The 21583-nt window shown below is 42.5% G+C and overlaps 1 pseudogene; it reads right to left on the bottom strand.

Annotated features, from left to right (window-relative positions):
- Positions 1-997: 997 nt before the first annotated feature.
- On the bottom strand, positions 998-17660 carry LOC147964873 (uncharacterized; annotated as a pseudogene).
- Positions 17661-21583: the final 3923 nt, after the last annotated feature.

Consider the following 21583-nt stretch of genomic DNA (forward strand, 5'->3'; position numbering starts at 1 on the left):
AGGATTTATACATCTTCCGAGCCGAGTAGTTATTGGATTTCCATGGACATCCCCATTTGTCTCTACCTTGAAAATGCCCCCTATCTTGAAGTTTCTGCAACTGAAGGAACTGTTGGTATGCTTGGGAGGAGAGAGGCAGATGAAACAAGTCCTCAAGATTGGGTATTTCCAAGACTTTCAGCAGAGAGATGTCTGTATTGATGGAGAATGAGGCAAGTTGAGGATAGCTACTCTGCATCGCCCGATCCTTCCATTTGTCCTTCTAGAATGCAACTATGTTATCAGTACCAGCTACACACAAAAGATTGCTCTTTATAAATAGGAAGTAGCTTATGAACAGCTTTCCACCAGAAGGAACCAGTAGGTCTATCATCATGTAGATGTTATGAGTAATATGATTCCCATATTATCTTGACCCAGGGAGTGTCCTCTCTATTCATGAACTTATGCAGGAATTTCAGAAGTAATGTTTGGTTGTGGATTTCAACATTTATCACTCCCAAACCATTCCTTTTTCCTGTGAGCCATATTTTCTCCAAAGACAGTGCTTGAGGTATAAGTTAATTTGGTTAAGCACTAGTTTGGGGATCATGAGTGTGGACATGAAGAATGTAGGGATGCTGGAGAAGACAGATTTAACCAAAGTGAGCTTGTCCCTAGTGGATAGCAGAGTGTTGCAGCTAGTCAGTCTTGATGAAATTGTTTTGAGCATAGGGGAGAAATATTCCAATTTAGGTTTTGAGTGGCATAAAGGCAGACCCAAGTAAGGTAGATAGAACTGTCCAATCTAACATCCTAGTAAAGTGGATACTTCTTGCATTTGTCTGTCTGGTGTGTTGATGGATATCAATGTGGATTTGGCACAGTTGACTTCTAATACAATGTAAGCAACATAGTGCAGTAATAAGTTCTTGACATGTTGGAACTAAGCTGATGAGGCAGGTAAGAGTAGCAGGGTATCATCTGCATATTGGATGACAGGGAAGGTAGTGCAAGACTAGTGTTGGAGAGGAGCTTCAATAAGTTGATCTGCCATGGATTCATTCAGCATAGACTGCAGGAGATCAGCAGCAAGGACAAAGATAAGAAGGGACAATGGATCCCCTTGTCTAACTCCTTGCTTGCTTAGAAACTGTTTACCTGGTACGCCATTAAGGAAAACTACAGAAAAGCCAGTGCTGTAAATCTGTTTGATCCAGCTAATTCATCTGCTACCAAATCCTCTTGCAGATAAAATCTCTATGATGGTGTTGTGATTGAGAAGATCAAAAGCCTTCTCAAAGTCTAACTTTAGCAGCACAATCTCTTTTTTGGATTGATAGCATTGGTGAATATACTCATAGGCCTAGGCTAAACAATCCTGAATGCATCTATTGTTGAGAAAACCATAATGATTTTCATGGACCATCTCCAGTATCAACTTCAGTACTTGCCTAACATTTTTCACTACCGTGTTGGGCCTGTTGGGCCCATGGACCTGCATCCTGGCCCATGTACAGATGGGTTTCTAGTCGTATGCAGGCCGTGGTGGCCCAGTAGGCAACCTTTTTTATTTTTTATGTCATTTTAGTTTGCTATTAAAGTTTATAACATAAAATACTTTATGAAAATTCTTTTTCTATTAATTTTTTTAACAAAATACTTTGATAATTTTAGTTGCACAAATTTTATATAATTTTAAGTTAATATTATTTTGACAATAACTAGAGGTTCATAAAAGCTTTTTAGTTGATTCTTTTTGCTATTGAAGAATATTATAGTTTTGTTTTAGTTGATCATAACAAAATATTTAATTGATTCTTTTTAGTTCATTATTTTTGCTATTAGAGTTTTATAGAAGCTTTTTAGTTCATTTCTTTTGCTATTAGAGTTTTATAAAAGTTTTTTAGTTCATTCTTTTGAAAGGCACTACAAATGAACTCTAAAAAGGTTGAAAGTTGGCATGGTATCATCATTTCACCCACATAGCATGTGCTAAAAAGTTGAGAGGGTTACGGCAAAAATCGGATGCACTTCGTGTACAAAATGGACAATCTCTTTTGAAGTATCACGATTTCGGACGAAAACTCATCTGTTACAAAGGGATTTCATTTTTTTGAAATTATTTCAACTCCAGACTTTTTGTGCATTCAACATGCACCATTCAAAGCCACATCATCAATTTTCAACCCTTTCTGACTTCATTTGGTATTTTTCACGCATTTACTAACTTTTTAAGCTAAATGACCCTGAAACTGAAAAACACTACAAATGAACTCTGAAAAGGTTGAAAGTTGGCATGGCATCATCATTTCACCCACATAGCATGTGCTAAAAAGTTGAGAGGGTCACGACAAAAGCTGGATGCACTTCATGTACAAAATGGACAATCTCTTTCGAAGTATTAGGGTTTCGGACAAAAACTCATCTGTTACAGAAGGCATTTCATTTTTTTCTTCGCGTAATCAGAGCCATCATCATATCCTCCTTCACTTTTTCTTAGCGTGTGTCCCTTGCTTATTGCGCCATAAATCTTCATCGTTTAACAGGGTGCTTGGGCCAGCCTTCACTTTGAAGGGAGAAATTTCATGAAACTTTTCAGAATCTTCAGACATGTCTGTCTTGCCCTCCACTCCCATGATGTCTCTTTTCCCTAAAAGAACCGTGTGGCGCTTTGGCTCATTGTATGATGTATTCACTTCCTTATCTTTTCTTTTTCTCGGTTTGGTAGACATGTCCTTCACATAGAAAACCTGCACCACATCATTGACTAGGACAAATAGTTTGTCTGTGTACCCAAGATTGTTCAGATCCACTGTTTTCATTCCGTATTGTGGGTCTACCTGTACCCCGCCTCCTAACAGATTGACCCATTTGCACCGAAACAAAGGGACCTTAAAATCATGTCCATAGTCAAGTTCCCATATGTCCACTATGTAACCATAATATGTGTCCTTTCCCCTTTTGGTTGTTGCATCAAAGCGGACACCACTGTTTTGGTTGGTGCTCTTTTGATCTTGGGAGATCGTGTAAAATGTATTCCCATTTATCTCGTACCCTTTGTAAGTCAATAGAGTCAAAGATGGTCCCCTGGCCAACGAGTACAACTCATCTCCAACAATGTTGTCACCCATGAGATGTGTTTGCAACCAACTGCGCAAAGTCCTGATATGTTCACATGTAATCCAGTCGTCACATTGCTCCGGGTGTTTGGAGCGCAGAATATTCTTGTGTTCATTGACATACGGGGTCACCAAGGTAGAATTCTGTAGAACTGTGTAGTGTGCTTGACCCCAAGGATGCCCGTCCTTGCATATTATTGAGTCCGCTCCTAGCATGCCTTTTCCAGTCAGTCTCCCCTCATACCGCGATTGAGGGAGACCAATCGGCTTAAGGTCAGGAATGAAGTCAACACAAAACCCAATGACCTCCTCTGGTTGATGGCCCGTGGAGATGCTTCCTTCTGGCCTGGCACGGTTACGAACATATTTCTTTAAGGGGAACATATTATGTAGAAATACAAGGCCCAGAATGACAATCTCGTTGACTAGATGAACTAGGACGTGCGTCATGATATTGAAGAAGGATGGTGGGAACACCAGCTCGAAACTAACAAGACATTGCACCAAATCATTCTTTAACCTTGGTAGGATTTCTGGATCGATTACCTTCTAAGAGTTTGCATTGAGGAATGCACATAGCTTCACAATGGCTAATCGAACATTTTCCGGTAGAAGCCCCCTCAATGCAACTGAAAGTAGTTGCGTCATAATCACATGGCAATCATGAAACTTTAGGTTCTGGAACTTTTTCTTTGGGATATTTATTATTTCCTTTATATTGGACGAGAAGCCAGACGAGACCTTCATACTGAGCAGGCATTCAAAGAAGATTTCCTTCTCTTCTTTTGTAAGAGTGTAGCTGGCAGGACCTTGGTACTGCTTTGGATGCATGCCGTCTTTTTTGTGCACACGTTGCTGGTCCTCCCGTGCCTCTGGTGTATCTTTTGTCTTCCCATACACGCCCAAGAAGCCTAGCAGGTTCATGCAAAGATTCTTCATCACGTGCATCACGTCGATTGCAGACCAGACCTCTAGGTCTTTTCCAATAGGGTAGGTCCGAAAATATAGATTTCTTCTTCCACATGGGTGCGCGCCCCTCAGCGTCATTCAGAACAGATAGTCCGCCAGGACCCTTTCCAAATATTACATGTAAATCATTGACCATATCAAGTATGTGATCACCAGTACGGATGGCGGGCTTCTTCTGGTGATCTGCCTCACCTTTGAAATGCTTGCCTTTCTTTTGACATTGATGCTTGATCGGAATAAATCGGCGATGTCCCAGGTACACATTCTTCCTGCATTTGTCCAAATATATAATTTCAGTGTCATTTAAATAGTGTGTGAATGCGTGGTATCCCTTGTTTGTCTGTCCTGAAAGGTTACTCAGAGCAAGCCAATCATTGATGGTTACAAATAGTAACACATGTAGGTCATATTCCTCCTAGTTGTGCTCATCCCACACACATACACCTTTTCCATTCCACAGCTATAAAAGTTCTTCAACTAATGGCCTTAGGTACACATCAATGTCGTTGCCGAGTTGCTTAGGGCCTTGGATGAGCACTGGCATCATAATGAACTTCCGCTTCATGCACAACCAAGGAGGAAGGTTATAGATACATAGAGTAACGGGTTAGGTGCTATGATTGCTGCTCTGCTCCCCAAAAGGATTAATGGCATCTACGCTTAAACCAAACCATACGTTCCTTGCGTCACCTACAAAGTCCACCACCTTCTCTCAATTTTTCTCCACTGCGACCCGTCAGCGGGTGCTCTCAACTTCCCGTCTTTCTTACGGTCCTCTTTGTGCCATCGCATCAACTTGGCATGCTCTTTGTTTCTAAATAGACATTTCAACTATGGTATTATAGGAGCATACCACATCACCTTGGCAGGAACCCTCTTCCTGGGGCGCTCGCTCTCAACATCACTAGGGTCATCTCGTCTGATCTTATACCACAATGCACCGCATACCAGGCATGCGTTCAAATCCTCGTACTCACCATGGTAGAGAATGCAGTCATTAGGGCATGCATGTATCTTCTACACTCCAATCCTAAAGGGCATAGAACCTTCTTTGCTTTGTACGTACTATCCGACAATTAGTTATCCTTTGGTAGCTTCTTCTTCATTATTTTCAGTAGCTTCCCAAATCCGTTGTCAGATACACCATTGTCTGCCTTCCATTGCAGCAATTCCAGTGTGGTACCGAGCTTTGTGTTGTCATCTTCGCAATTTGGGTACAACCCTTTTGTGTGATACTCTAACATGCAATCGAACTTCAACTTCTCCCTTTCACTTTAGCATTGTATCTTTGCATCAACAATGACCCGACGAAGATCATCATCAGGCACATCGTCTGGTTCCTCTTGATCTTCAGCTTCCCCCATCGTAGTGTCACTGTATTCAGGGGGATAGTTGTCATCATCCTCTTCTTCTTCGCTATCTTCCATCGTAACCCCTCTTTCTCCATGCTTGGTCCAAACATTATATTGTGGCATGAAACCCTTCTCAAGCCGGTGGACAGGAAGGGTTTTCAAGTTAGAGTAATCCTTCGTATTCTCGCAGACAGGGCATGGACAAGACATAAAACCACTCTGTTTGTTTGCCTCAGCCACTTTGAGAAATTTATGCACGCCCTCAATGTACTCGGAGGTGCACCAGTCACCGTACATCCATTGTCGGTTCATCTGCGTGCATTATATAATTAAGTGTATCAAAAACCATTACAGAACATCATGAATAGAGAAGTGACCAAATTAATACAAGTTCATCATCACATTAAAACCAAAGTACATTAGTGATCAAATGTTATTACTGGAAAAATAAATACATAAAATTCATACATAGTTCTCATATAACAACATATAGCTCTCTAGAGCATCTAATTAAAACATACATTGAAACTATGAAAAACATTTAAATGCAACAACAAATGCGATCATAATTGCAACTAAGGTATCAATTGATCCAACAACATAATGATACCAAGCCTCATTATGAATGGCATATTTTCTAATCTTTCTAATCTTCAAGCGCATTGCATCCATCTTGATCTTGTGATCATCGGAGAAACTCCAATTCCATCTTCTCCTCCTCAATTCTTTTCATTTTTTCTTCAAGTAATTATTTTCTTTTCAACTAAATTTAACCTCTCGACAAGAGGGTCGGTTGGAATTTCTGGTTCACATACCTCCTAGATAAAAACATCTATGTCATGTTGGTCGGCATAATTGCCATAAACACTAAATGAAACAAATCATAATAAAATATAATATACCACATCCGAATCATAGGCAGGACGAGGGCCGACAGGGGCATATACCAAAACAATAATAAAAGTAAGAAAATTATACAAGTATCTATCTAAATCATACAAGTAAGCATTTTTATTTTAAAAAGAAGATAAGAACAAGAGGCTCACCACGATGGTGCCGGCGACGAGATCGGCGCCGACAATCGACGGCGCTACGGACGGGGACGGGATGGCACCCTACACATGTGCAGACTCTAAGAAGCTAATCGGACGGGGACGGGGACGGGACGATACGACGCCGATGCCCTGGCCTCACGAACCGGGACTGATGCACCCATTGGTCCTGGTTCGTAGGAGAACCGGGATTAATGCCCTTATCTCGCCTGGACCAAAGCCTTGTTTTCTACTAGTGGTGTGAGGCAATCTCTTTCACTATTACTGTCACACCCTTTTTCTAGAAAGGGGAAAGAGGAGAGCCTAATGTTGCTTTCATGTACTGTGGCTTGTGTATCTACCTACAGAAGGCAGTGTTCTGTGTAGTGCATGTATGTACCAATTGGAGAGACGAAAGAGAGAACATAGATGAAACCATTTCTCAAACTGTTACCGCAGATTGTATTGGGAGGACTGTTTTCCATATTTACAATCCACTTGTCTTGATATGAACTTATTCCTGTCTTTCTAGGATCTATTTCAAAGAACTCTCTTCATTATGAGAATCAATGAAAAGACTTTACGCCAATATTCGGTGGCCGTCACTTAGCTTTTGTTGGTCGAATTATGCTTGTCCTGTACGATTGAAAACTGCCTCTTGGTTGCCAGCCAGCCAATCCTAGAATTGACAAGGTGAAGATGTAAACATATCTCTTACTTTGCACTAGTGTCCTAGAATTTGCTTCTCATGTAAAACATGTGGCCTCTCCTTAGAGGCCCATTCTTCGATATTTGCAATGGGTTCATGCGTGGGACTATAGACATCTCCCACCTTAATTTTGGCGTTCTCTCGCTTATTCCTAAGGTCTCTGAGGCGACAATATTCGACAGTTCCGATCGATCGCGCTTATTAATGTCCCTTTTAAGATTTGTGCAACAACGTGTGCTACTTCTTGAGCTTGTGTTGGTTTTCCCTTGAAGAGGAATGGGTGATGCGGCAAAGTAGAGATAAGTATTTCCCTTAGTTAGAGAACAAATGTATCAATCCAATAGGAGACAATGCACAAATCACCAATACATTCACAAACAATCAAAGACTTGCACCCAACGCGATAAAGGGGTTGTCAATCCCTTCACAGTCACTTGCAAAAGTGAGATCTGATAGAGATAGATAAAACTAAACAAAAGATAAAGTAAGTATTTTTGGGGTTTTTTTGATTTATAGATTGGAAAGTAAAAGATTGCAAAATAGTAGATCAGAAACTAATATGATGGAAAATAGACCGGGGGGCCATAGGTTTCACTAGAGGCTTCTCTCAAGATAGCAAATAATACAGTGGGTGAACAAATTATTGTCGAGCAATTGATAGAAAAGCGCAAAGTTATGACGATATCTAGGGCAATGATTATGAAATATATGCATCATGCCCGTGTCAAATAGACCGACTGCTGCCTACATTTACTACTATTACTCCACACATCGACCGACTCCTGCCTCCATCTAGAGTATTAAGTTCATGAAGAACATAGTAACGCTTTAAGTAAGATGACATGATGTAGAGGAATAAACTCAAGCAATATGATGTAAACCCCATCTTTTTATCCTCGATGGCAACAATACAATATGTGCCTCGCTACCCCTACTGTCACTGGGTGAGGACACCGCAAGATTGAACCCAAAGCTAAGTACTTCTCCCATTACAAGAAAAACCAATCTAGTTGGCCAAACTAAACCGATAGTTCGAAGAGAATTAGAAATATATCAAATCATGCATAAAATAATTCAGAGAAGATTCAAATAATATTCATAGATAAGCTGATCATAAATCCACAATTCATCGGATCTCGACAAACACACCGCAAAAGAAGATTCCATCGGATAGATCTCCAAGAACATCGAGGAGAACATGGTATTGAGAATCAAAGAGAGATAAGAAGCCATCTAGCTACTAGCTATGGACCCGTAGGTCTATGGTAAACTACTCATGCTTCATCAGAAGGGCAATAGAGTTGATGTAGTAGCCCTCCATGATCGAATCCCCCTCTGGCAGGATGCTGGAAAAGGCCCCAAGATGGGATCTCATGGGAACAGAAGGTTGCGGCGGTGGAAAAGTGTTTTCGTGGATGCTTCTGGTGGTTTGGGAATATATGTGAATATATAGGGGCAACGTTTAGGTTAGAGGAGTCCCGAGGAGGCGACAAGGCAGCCCCCCCTAGGGCGCGCCCTCCCCCCTTGTCGCCGCCTCGCGGCTATTCTGACTTGATCTCCAAGTCTCCGGGGTGTCTTCTGGTCCAAGAAAAAAACATCGTGAAGGTTTTATTCCGTTTGGACTCCATTTGGTATTCCTTTTCTGTGAAGCTCAAAAACAAGGAAAAAATAAAAACTGGCACTGGGCTCTAGTTTAATAAGCTAGTCCCAAAAATAATATAAAATAGCATATTAATGTATATAAAACATCCAAAATAGATAATATAATAGCATGGAACAATAAAAAATATAGATACGTTGGAGACGTATCAAGCATCCCCAAGCTTAATTCATGCTTGTCCTCGAGTAGGTAAATGATAAAAACAGAATTTTTGATGTGGAATGCTACCTAACATATTTATCCATGTATTTTTTCTTTATTGTAGCATGAATTTTCAGATCCATAAGATTCAAAACAAAAGTTTAATATTGACATAAAAACAAAAATACTTCAAGCATACTAATAAGGCAATTATGTCTTCTCAAAATAACATGGCTAAAGAAAGCTCATCCCTACAAAATCATATAGTCTGGCTATGCTCCATCTTCATCACACAAAATATTCAAATCATGCACAACCCTAATGAAAATCCAAGCAATTTTTTCATACTTTTGGTGTTCTCAAACCTTTTCAACTTTCACGCAATACATGAGCGTGAGCCATGGACATAGCACTATAGGTGGAATAGAATATGGTGGTTGTGGAGAGGACAAAAAAAGAGGGAGATAGTATCACATCAACTAGGCGTATTAACGGGCTATGGAGATGCCCATCAATAGATACCAATGTGAGTGAGTAGGGATTGCCATGCAACGGATGCGCCAGAGCTATAAGTTTATGAAAACTCAAAAGAAACTAAGTGGGTGTGCATCCAACTTGCTTGCTCATGAAACCTAGGGCAATTCGAGGAAGCCCATCGTTGAAATATACAAGCCAAGTTCTATAATGAAAAATTCCCACTAGCATATGAAAGTGACAACATAGGAGACTCTCTATCATGAAGACCATGGTGCTACTTTGAAGCACAAGTGTGGAAAAAAGGATAGTAACATTGTGCCTTCTCTCTTTTCTCTCATTTTTCTCTTTTTTTGTTTGGCTTCTTTGGCCTTCCTTTTATTTTTTAGTTTTTCCCCTCACATGGGACACAACTCTAATAATGAAGATCATCACACTCTTATTTACTTACAACTCGATACTTAGAACAAAATATGACTCTATATGAATGCCTCTAGCGGTGTACCGGGATGTGCAATGACTCAAGAGTGACATGTATGAAAGAATTATGAAAGGTGGCTTTGCCACAAATACGATGTCGACTACATGATCATGCAAAGCAATATGACAATGATGGAATGTGTCATAATAAAACAGAACGGTGGAAAGTTGCATGTCAATATATCTCGGGATGGCTATGGAAATGCCATAATAGGTAGGTGGTGGCTGTTTAGAGGAAGGTATATGGTGGGTGTATGGTACCGGTGAAGATTGCACAACACTAGAGAGGCTAGCAATGGTGGAAGGGTGAGAGTGCGTATAATCCATTGACTCAACATTAGTCATAAAGAACTCACATACTTATTGCAAAAATCTATTAGTCATCGAAACAAAGTACTACATGCATGCTCTTAGGGGATATATTGGTAGGAAAAGACCATCGCTCGTCCCCAACTGCCACTCATAAAGAAAACAATAAAAATACCTCATGCTCCAACTTCGTTACATAACGGTTCACCATACGTGCATGCTACATGAATCACAAACCTTAACACAAGTATTTCTCCAATTCACAATTACTCATTAGCATGACTCTAATATCACCATCTCTATATCTCAAAACAATCATAAGGAATCAAACTTCTCATAGTATTCAATGCACTTTATATGAAAGTTTTTATTATACCCCTCTTGGATGCCTATCATATTAGGACTAAATTCATAAATGTAGCGACCAGACCTCAAACGGTCCGATCTTTGTGCATTAGTGTCATCCCTAGATCGGTAATGCTGACACGCATAATACTTGAGGATTTAACAGAGAAGCAATCACACACTTATTACATCGAATGTCTCAAAAGAGAACATAAAACAATAAATATGGCTTAAGGCCATCTAAATCGATAACATCAGAAGGCTTGGAAGATAAAGTGAGTCCATCAACTCCAACAGCATCACTGAGTGAAAGACAACAACCTATGGCTCCTTACTCGCCGTCTGAAAAGTCTGCAACATGAACGTTGCGGCCCGAAATAGGTCAGCACATGGAATATGCTGGCAAAGTAACACAGGAGAATAATGAACAGAATAATTGCTATCACTACATGCACATATGGCTGGTGGAGGCTGTATGGTTAATAAGTTTTTGCGAAAAGCCAATTTTCCCTACAACAAAGGAATAAATTTATTTAACTATCATGGTAGTTGTTAAACATTGAGAAGGTTCCTCCAACTCAATCCCAATTAAACATCACCATTAAACACAATAAAATTATATTAAGAGTGATGAGATTAATCATGATAATCCAAGAACCAGATACTCAAGATGTCCATAACCAGGGACACGACTAACCATGATTAGTTTATACACTCTACAGAGGTTTGCGACTTTTCCCCACAAGACTCGAATACATCCATGGTCGGAGATTCGAGACACAGTCTTTCTGAAGCATTAACTCTCTACTCTGGGCAGACTATACCACCTACAACCCACTACATCTGCTAGTCTACCTCTTCAAGAGCTTCACACAACTTACTCAACTATGCTAGATCCCATAATAGCTTGTGGCTACACACGAGAGTTTCTAGCATGAATAATATTATGATCCCTTTGAGCCTGGGTGGCGGGCCGTAGGATGATCACACGGGTCCTCCGGGATATCCTAGGACAACACTGGGTTCTCCAGGTGCCCACAAGCAATCCACCCAGATGTGTATTCAAGTTGCCACCTTAAGTTGAACCATTAATTAACAAACTCACATCTGTCATGAATACTCTCAAACCCAGTCCATGTCTACAAGCATAGCATAGCAATATAAGCAACGTAGAAGTAACTCCCAGGGTTTGAAAATAAACAGGTGAATAGGTACTAGCTCAACTACTTCCCAAAACCCACAATTTAATCAGATCCTAATCATGCAATTGTTTGGGGATTGATCTAATGCAATAAAATTGGGTAGTAAAGAGGTATGATCAAAGTGTTACTTGCCTTGCTGATGTTCCGTGAAACCTAGAGACTCGTAGTAGCATGCTTCACACTCTGGGTACTCTATCGCAAACAAACAAGCATACAGTAAGCACTCAACTAGAAGCACGGGTAAAACTCAAATAAGAGATCTAACCAGAAAGTTCAACTTAAGAACTCCGGTTTGCAAAAAGAATCAAATCAAACGAAGCAAAGAAACTCAAACTGCGAAAGAAACAAGATCCATTTACTAATCTGAACTAAAGTCAAATTTTACAGTAGCAAAAACTTGTTCAAGTTGGTTAAATAGAAAGAGGGTTTCGAGACGAAGATCTAGGCACTTGAATCGCCTGATTCCGACTAACGAGCGAAAAGTTATACTAGAACGAAGATTAGGGCAGAAATCGCGATCGCAAATAATCGCGGAAAAACCCTGGAAAAAAGAAAACTGACGAAGAGGCTAACAAACGAACTTTCGTTATCTGTGGTTAACGGATGAAAACCGTTCGTTAAAATGAACATACGAACGAGCGTTCGCTAAATAAATAAACCGATGAAAAAACCAAACCGATCTAAAAAAATGAATCTAGGTTTTCGAAATAAAACCGATCGATTTAAAAAAAACTGGCGGCTACCTCGGTGTTCATGACAACAGTGGCGGCGGGAACTCCGGCGGCAGGGCGGCAACTCCGGTGGGCGGCGGCGCGGCTCGGCGGCGGGCAGCAGCGGCGGCGGCTCCGGGGCAGGCTGGCGCTGGCGCTAGGGTTTCGGGTGGCTTGGGCGCTCGGGCCTCGCGGCTTTAAAGGCCGGCCGGGCTAGTGTCCAGGTCGGACACGGCCCGGTTAGGTCGGTTTACTTTTTTTAAAATAAAATAATTCCGCTCGAAAAAATGAAGAAAAGAAATACTAAACGGACTCCAAAAATCCTGAAATAAATTTTCCCCATCCTCTAAAAATCTAATGGACAAGGTGAACATTTATTTGGGCCTCTAATGCACTTTTGAAAAACACATATTTTTCCTAATTCGAATAAAATAGCGATAAAAACTCCGAATAAAATCTTATTTGATTTTAACATTAATCTCCAATATTTCTTTATTTTGGGGAAGTCATTTTATCCCCTCTCTTTTTATTTTTATAAAAGAAATATTTGAAGAGAAAATAATTAAAATCAAACGATCCTCTTTCCAAAATTTGAGAAAACTCAAATATGAAAATAATGAAATCCCCAACTCTCTCCATGGGTCCTTGAGTTGTGTAGAATTTCTAGGATCAAGCCAAAATGCAAAGAAATATGATATGCAATGATGATCCAATGCATAACATTCCAAATTGGAAATTTGGGATGTTACAAACCTACCCTCCTTAAGATGAATCTCGCCCTCGAGATTCGGGTTGGCTAGAAAATAGGTGAGGGTGATCCTTCCGTAGGTCTTCCTCTCGTTCCCATGTGGTTTCATCCTCGGTATGGTGGCTCCACTGAACTTTACAGAACTTGATAACCTTGCTGCGTGTGACTCGACTGGCAAAATCAAGAATCTTGACTCGTTTCTGCTCGTAGGTCAAGTCTCTATCCAACTGAATCGCTTCCAGTGGCACTGTATCTCTCAGAGGAATATCAGCCATCTCTGCGTGGCACTTCTTCAACTGAGAAACGTGGAACACATCGTGAACTCCTGACAATCCTTTGGGCAATTCCAACTTGCAAGCAACTTCTCCCATACGTTCCAAAACCTTGTATGGTCCCACGAAATGTGGTGCTAACTTTCGCTTAACTCCAAAATGATTCACTCCTCGAAGTGGTGATACCCGAAGATACACTCTGTCTCCGACTTCGTAAACTATCTCCTTGCGCTTAGAATCCGCATAGCTCTTCTGCCTAGACTGGGCTACCTTGAGTCTATCGCGTATCAGTTTAATCTTCTCTTCAAACTCTTTAATCAAATCTGGTCCAAATAACCGACGGTCTCCAACTTCGTCCCACAACAATGGTGTCCTGCACCTCCTTCCGTACAATGCTTCGAAAGGGGCCATCTTCAAACTGGCTTGATAGCTGTTGTTGTAAGAGAACTCTGCGTAAGGCAAATTGTCGTCCCAACTAGATCCATAGTCTAGCGCACAAGCTCTCAACATGTCCTCCAATATCTGATTGACTCTCTCAGTCTGTCCATCTGTCTGCGGGTGAAAGGCTGTACTGAACTCTAACCTGGTTCCCAAAGTCTCATGCAACTGATTCCAAAACTTTGAGGTAAACTGGGTTCCTCTATCTGATACAATGGTCCTTGGAACTCCATGCAGACATACAATCCTGGTCATATATATCTTTGCCAACTTAGCACTGGTGTAAGTGGTCTTCACTGGGATGAAATGAGCTACTTTCGTCAAACGATTGACTACAACCCATATTGAGTCATAGCCTGAACGAGTCCTGGGCAATCCCGTGATAAAGTCCATGCCTAGTTTATCCCACTTCCATTCAGGTATTGGCAATGGCTGTAACAATCCTGCTGGCTTATGATGTTCTGCCTTCACTCTCTGACATACATCACAAACTGCTACATACTCCGCAATATCCTTCTTCATTCCGGTCCACCAGAAACTATCCTTTAAATCCAGATACATCTTGGTATTTCCTGGGTGAATTGAACACGGCGAATCGTGGGCCTCTTGCAGAATCAACTTCCTGATCTCCGGATCATTTGGCAATATACGCGGTCTTCAAACCATAGGGTATCATGCTCATCCTCATGAAATCCCTTAGCTTTTCCTTTGCTCATCCTTTCTTTTATCTCGGCAATCTCCTTGTCCATCTTTTGAGCTTCCCTGATCTTATCCATCAAGGTAGACTGAATCTCCAATGTTGTTACATAACCTGTCGGAACTATTTCCAAACATAGCTCACGAAGATACTCTGCTAACGCCTTGGGTAACTCTTCGGTCATGAGTGTATTGACATGACTCTTGCGGCTTAACACATCGGCCACTATGTTAGCCTTTCCGAGATGATAATGTAACTTCATATCATAATCCTTGATGAGCTCCAACCATCTCCTTTGCCTGAGATTCAACTCCTTCTGCGTGAAGATATACTTCAAACTCTTGTGATCCGTGTACACCTCGCAATGTTTTCCGATGAGAAAATGTCTCCATGTCTTCAACGCATGCACCACGGCTGCTAACTCCAAATCATGGGTAGCATAATTAAACTCATGGGGTTTAAGCTGTCGTGAGGCATAAGATACAACTCTTCCTTCCTGCATAAGCACTACTCCAAGTCCTCGACGAGAAGCGTCGCAATACACCTGGTAATCCTTGCGTTGATCTGGAAGAACCAACACTGGAGCTGTAACCAAGCATTTCTTCAACTCCTGAAAACTGGCCTCACATTCCTCAGTCCATTTGAACTTGGTGTCCTTCTTCAACAACTCAGTCATGGGCTTTGTAATCTTTGAGAAATTCTCAATGAACCTCCGGTAGTATCCTGTGAGTCCAAGAAAACTCCGGATCTCTCCAACTGACATGGGTGCTTCCCAATTTGTCAGGGTGATGACCTTGGTAGGGTCTACGGCTATTCCTTCTCCGGATATAACATGTCCGAGGAATCCAACTTCCTTCAACCAAAACTCACACTTGCCGAACTTGGCGTATAGCTGATGTTCTCTGAGCTTTCCAAGTACCAAACGCAAATGCTCCTTATGCTCCTCTTCATTCTTCGAGTAGACCAAAATATCATCAATGAACACCACAACAAACTTATCCAAAAACTCCATAAACACATTGTTCATCATGTTCATAAAATAGGCAGGTGCATTAGTCAGACCAAATGACATAACGGTATACTCATATAGCCCGTACCTTGTGGTAAAAGTTGTCTTAGGTATATCCTGCTCTCTAATCTTCAGCTGGTGGTACCCTGATCGCAGATCGATCTTGGAAAACACCTTATCTCCTTGCAGCTGGTCAAACAAATCATTGATCATCGGTAGTGGGTACTTGTTCTTGATCGTCACCTCATTCAATCCTCGATAATCAACAACCATCCTCAATGATCCATCCTTCTTCTCCACTAGAAGTACCGGTGATTCCCAAGGTGACGAGCTTGGGAAAATATAACCTTTATCCAGTAACTCCTTAATCTGCTTCTTAATTTCCTCTAAATACTTTGCGGGCATCCGGTACGGTCTCTTAGATATTGGCCCTGTGCCTGGCAACAGCTCAATCAAAAACTCAATGTCTCGATCCGGTGGCATGCCTGGCAACTCTTCTGGAAATACATCCAGGAAATCCTTCACCACTGGTACTTCCTCCGGTACAACTCCTGATAAGGAATTCACCTGAGTCCTATTCGGCACATGCCGGGATACATACTTGATCCTTCTTCCTTCTGGGGTGGTAAGCAAAATCGACTTACTAGCGCAGTCAATGTTCCCGCCATACTTTGATAACCAATCCATGCCTAATATCACATCCAGTCCTTGTGACTCCAATACTATTAGGTCTGAGGGAAACAGGTAGTTACCCATCCTTAATGGTAACCGATCACACCAAAGACTAGCCATATACTCCGCTCTTGGCGAGGTTACTAACATGGGTGTCCTAAGGGTTTGGGTTGGCAGTTTAAACTTATCCACAAATCCCCTTGATATGTATGAATGTGATGCACCAGTATCAAAAAGAACGATTGCAGTAAATGACTTAATCATAAACTTACCTATTACTGCATCGGGTTGCGCTTCAATCTCCTCCACGCTAACGTGGTTCACTTGTCCCCTGTTGAAAGGGTTGGGTTTCTTCCCAGAGCTTCCATTTCCATTTCCATTGTTTGCTTCCGAACATTTTGTGGCGTAATGTCCATTCTTCCCGCACTTGAAACAAGTAATGTGACTTAGATCCTTCTTGGCGGGCGTTGCTGGGTTGGTACGGTTTTGGCCGTTGGTTCCTCCATTACCATTTCCATTCCTAGGGCTACTATGGTTGTGCGAAATCCCTCCATTGTGGTTGTGACCTCCATGGTTATGTTGAAGGGATCCTCCCGAGTTTGGGGTAAAACGAGGTCTCTGCTAAGCTCCAGAATTATACTTCCCGTGTCCATACTTCCTCTTATAGTTGTCAATCTGCTGCTGCTTCCCTTCAATCATGAGAGCTCTATCTACCAACTGTTGGTAGTTATTAAAAGTTGCTACCATCAACTGCATGCTCAGCTCATCATTCTGTCCTTCCAGAAACTTCTCCTGTTTAGCTGCATTCGTAGCAACATCATCTGGGGCATAACGTGCTAGCTTACTAAAGTCATCCACATACTGGCCAACGGTGTGTCCTCCTTGGCGTAAGTTGCGAAACTCACGCTTCTCCATGGCCATAGCTCCTGCTGATACATGGGCAGTGCAAAAGGCCTGCTGAAACTGGTCCCATGTGACCGTGTCGATGGGATAGGTGACAGTGTAATTCTCCCACCATACTGCTGCGGGTCCATCAAGCTGATGTGAGGCAAAACTCACTCTTTCCGCATCGGTGCATCCTGCAGTGGTCAACTCCCTTCCAATCTTGCGGATCCAATCATATGCAACTATCGGCTCGGTGCTACTAGAGAACACCGGCGGATTCAGCCTTAGAAAACGAGCTAAGTGATCAACAGGTGGTGGTGGTGGTGGGTTGTTGTTATTGTTGTTGTTCCCCTGATTCTGATTCTGGACTAGTATCTGCATCAATGCATTCTGCTGCTGGATCAACTGGGTGACCTCCGGTGGGAAAGAAAATCCATTGTCGCGTCTCGGAGGCATCTGATGGGTTTAGAAAAGATGAGAAAATAGAGTAGAATGGGGTCTAGGGGAAAAACACTACCCATATGCACATGAGACAAACACAATCATATCACTTCAATCAATTCAAACAAGGGCGTACAATCGGTCTAACTATCATTACAAAAGTGCTCAGACTATACTATTTACATGGTGGAATTCTACTACAGATATTGTTGGAAACATGCCCTAGAGGCAATAATAAAATGGTTATTATTATATTTCCTTGTTTATGATAATTGTCTATTGTTCATGCTATAATTGTGTTATCCGGAAATCGTAATACATGTGTGAATACATAGACCACAACATGTCCCTAGTGAGCCTCTAGTTGACTAGCTTGTTGATCAAGAGATGGTTACGGTTTCCTAACCATGGACATTGGATGTCATTGATAACGGGATCACACCATTAGGATAATGATGTGATGGACAAGACCCAATCCTAAGCCTAGCACAAGATCGTGTAGTTCGTATGCTAAAGCTTTTCTAATGTCAAGTATCTTTTCCTTAGACCATGAGATTGTGCAACTCCTGGATACCGTAGGAATGCTTTGGGTGTGCCAAATGTCACAACATAACTGGGTGGCTATAAAGGTACACTGCGGGTATCCCCGAAAGTATCTGTTGGGTTGGCACGAATCGAGACTGGGATTTGTCACTCTGTATGACGGAGAGGTATCTCCGGGCCCCTCGGTAGGACATCATCATAATGAGCTCAGTGTGATCAAGGAGTTGATCACGGGATGATGTGTTACGGAATGAGTAAAGAGATTTGCCGTAACGAGATTGAACAAGGTATTGGTATACCGACGATCGAATCTCGGGCAAGTGCTATACCGGTAGACAAAGGGAATCATATACGGGATTGACTGAATCCTTGACATCGTGGTTCATCCGATGAGATCATCGTGGAGCATGTGGGAGCCAACATGGGTATCCAGATCCCGCTGTTGGCTATTGGCCGGAGAGAGGTCTCAGTCATGTCCGCATGCCTCCCGAACCCGTAGGGTCTGCACACTTAAGGTTCGATGACGCTAGGGTTATAGGGAATAGATGTACGTGGTTACCAAATGTTGTTCGGAGTCCCGGATGAGATCCCGGACGTCACAAGGAGTTCCGGAATGGTCTGGAGGTAAAGATTTATATATGGGAAGTCCAGTTTCAGTCACCGGAAAGGTTTCGGGGTTTATCGGTATTGTACCGGGACCACCGAAGGGGTTCTGGGGGTCCACCGGGAGGGTCCACCTGCCGCGAAGGACCTAATGGGCTGTAGTTGGGTGGGAACCAGCCCCTTAGTGGGCTGGTGTGCCCCCCAAGGGCCCAAGGCACCTAGGGGTGGAAACCCTAGGGGGCCGTTGCCCCTCCTCCCCCCGGGGGCGGGCGCCCCCTAGTTGGAAACCCTAAGGGGGCTGCCGCCCCCTCCTAGATGGATCTAGGGGGCCTTCCCCCTCTCCCCTTCCCCCTATAAATAGTGGGTGGTGGGTGGGAGGGCAACCGCACCCCTTCTCATGGCGCAGCCCTACCCCTCTCCCTCCTCGTCTCTTGCAGTACTTGGCGAAGCCCTGCTGGAGTGCCACGCTCCTCCACCACCACCACCACGCCGTCGTGCTGCTGCTGGATGGAGTCTTCCCCAACCTCTCCCTCTCTCCTTGCTGTATCAAGGCGCGGGAGACGTCCTCGGGCTGCACGTGTGTTGAACGCGGAGGCGCCGTTGTTCGGCGCTTAGATCAGAATCGGCCGCGATCTGAATCGCTTCGTGTACGACTCCACCGACCGTGTTCTTGCAATGCTTCCGCATCGCGATCTTCAAAGGTATGAATATGCACTCCCCTCTCGTTGCTAGTAAACTCCATAGATTGATCTTGCTGATGCGTAGAATTTTTTTAATTTCTGCAACGATCCCCAATAGTGGCATCATGAGCTAGGTCTATGCGTAGTTTCTATGCATGACTAGAACACAAGTTGTTGTGGGAGTTGATTTTGTCAATTTACTTGCTGTTACTAGTCTTATCTTGATTCGGCGGCATCGTGGGATGAAGCGGCCTGGACCGACCTTACACGTACACTTACGTGAGACAGGTTCCACCGACTGACATGCACTAGTTGCATAAGGTGGCTAGTGGGTGTCTGTCTCTCCCACTTTAGTCGGATCGGATTCGATGAAAAGGGTCCTTATGAAGGGTAAATAGAAATTGGCATATCATGTTGTGGTTTTGGCGTAGGTAAGAAATGTTCTTGCTAGAAACCTATAGAAGCCACGTAAAATTTGCAACAACAATTAGAGGACGTCTAACTTGTTCTTGCAGCATATGCCGTGTGATGTGATATGGCCAAAAGTATGTGATGAATGATATATGTGATGTATGAGATTGATCATGTTCTTGTAATAGGAATCACGACTTACATGTCGATGAGCATGACAACCGGCAGGAGCCATAGGAGTTGTCTTAATTTATTGTATGACCCGCGTGTCAATGAAAACGCCATGTAATTACTTTACTTTATTGCTAACCGTTAGCCATAGTAGTAGAAGTAATAGTTGGCGAGACAACTTCATGAAGACACGATGATGGAGATCATGGTGTCATGCCGGTGACGATGATGATCATGGCGCCCCAAATATGGAGATCAAAAGGAGCAAAATGACATTGGCCATATCATGTCACTATTTGATTGCATGTGATGTTTATCATGTTTTACATCTTATTTGCTTAGAACGATGGTATCTTAAATAAGATGATCCCTCGCAATAATTTCAAGAAAGTGTTCCCCCTAACTATGCACCGTTGCGAAGGTTCGTTGTTTCGAAGCACCACGTGATGATCGGGTGTGATAGATTCTAACGTTCGAATACAACGGGTGTAAGCCAGATTTACACACGCAATACATTTAGGTTGACTTGATGAGCCTAGCATGTATAGACATGGCCTCGGAACACGGAATACCGAAAGGTCGAACATGAGTCATATAGAAGATACGATCAACATGAAGATGTTCACCGATGATGACTAGTCCGTCTCACGTGATGATCGGACACGGCCTAGTTGACTCAGATCATGTATCACTTAGATGACTAGAGGGATGTCTATCTGAGTGGGAGTTCATTAAATAATTTGATTAGATGAACTTAATTATCATGAACATAGTCTAAAAACTTTGCAATATGTCTTGTAGATCAAATGGACCACGCTAATGTTGCCCTCAACTTCAACGCGTTCCTAGAGAAAACCAAGATGAAAGACGATGGTAGCAACTACGCGGACTGGGTCCGTAACCTGAGGATTATCCTCATAGCTGCCAAGAAAGCATATGTCCTTGAAGCACCGCTAGGTGATGCACCCGTTTTCCCAGCAATTCAAGACGTTATGAACGCCTGGCAGTCGCGTAGTGATGATTACTCCCTGGTTCAGTGCGGCATGCTTTACAGCTTAGAACCGGGGCTCCAAAAGCGTTTTGAGCAGCATAGAGCATATGATATGTTCCAAGAGCTGAAAATGGTTTTCCAAGCTCATGCCCGGGTCAAGAGATATGAAGTCTCCGACAAGTTCTACAGTTGTAAGATGGAGGAGAATAGTTCTGTCAGCGAGCACATACTCAAAATGTCTGGGTTGCACAACCGCTTATCTCAGCTGGGAGTTAATCTCCCAGATGATGCGGTCGTTGATAGAATCCTTCAGTCGCTCCCACCTAGCTACAAGAGCTTTGTGATGAACTTCAATATGCAGGGGATGGAAAAGACCATTCCTGAGGTATATTCAATGCTGAAATCAACGGAGGTGGAGATCAAAAAGGAACATCAAGTGTTGATGGTGAATAAAACCACTAAGTTCAAGAAAGGCAAGGGTAAGAAGAACTTCAAGAAGGATGGCAAGGGAGTTGCCGCGCCCGGTAAGCCAGTTGCCG

Source organism: Triticum urartu, chromosome 6A, assembly GCF_056163025.1.
Source record: "Triticum urartu cultivar PI428250 chromosome 6A, HENAU_Tu73, whole genome shotgun sequence".
NCBI lineage: Eukaryota > Viridiplantae > Streptophyta > Magnoliopsida > Poales > Poaceae > Triticum > Triticum urartu.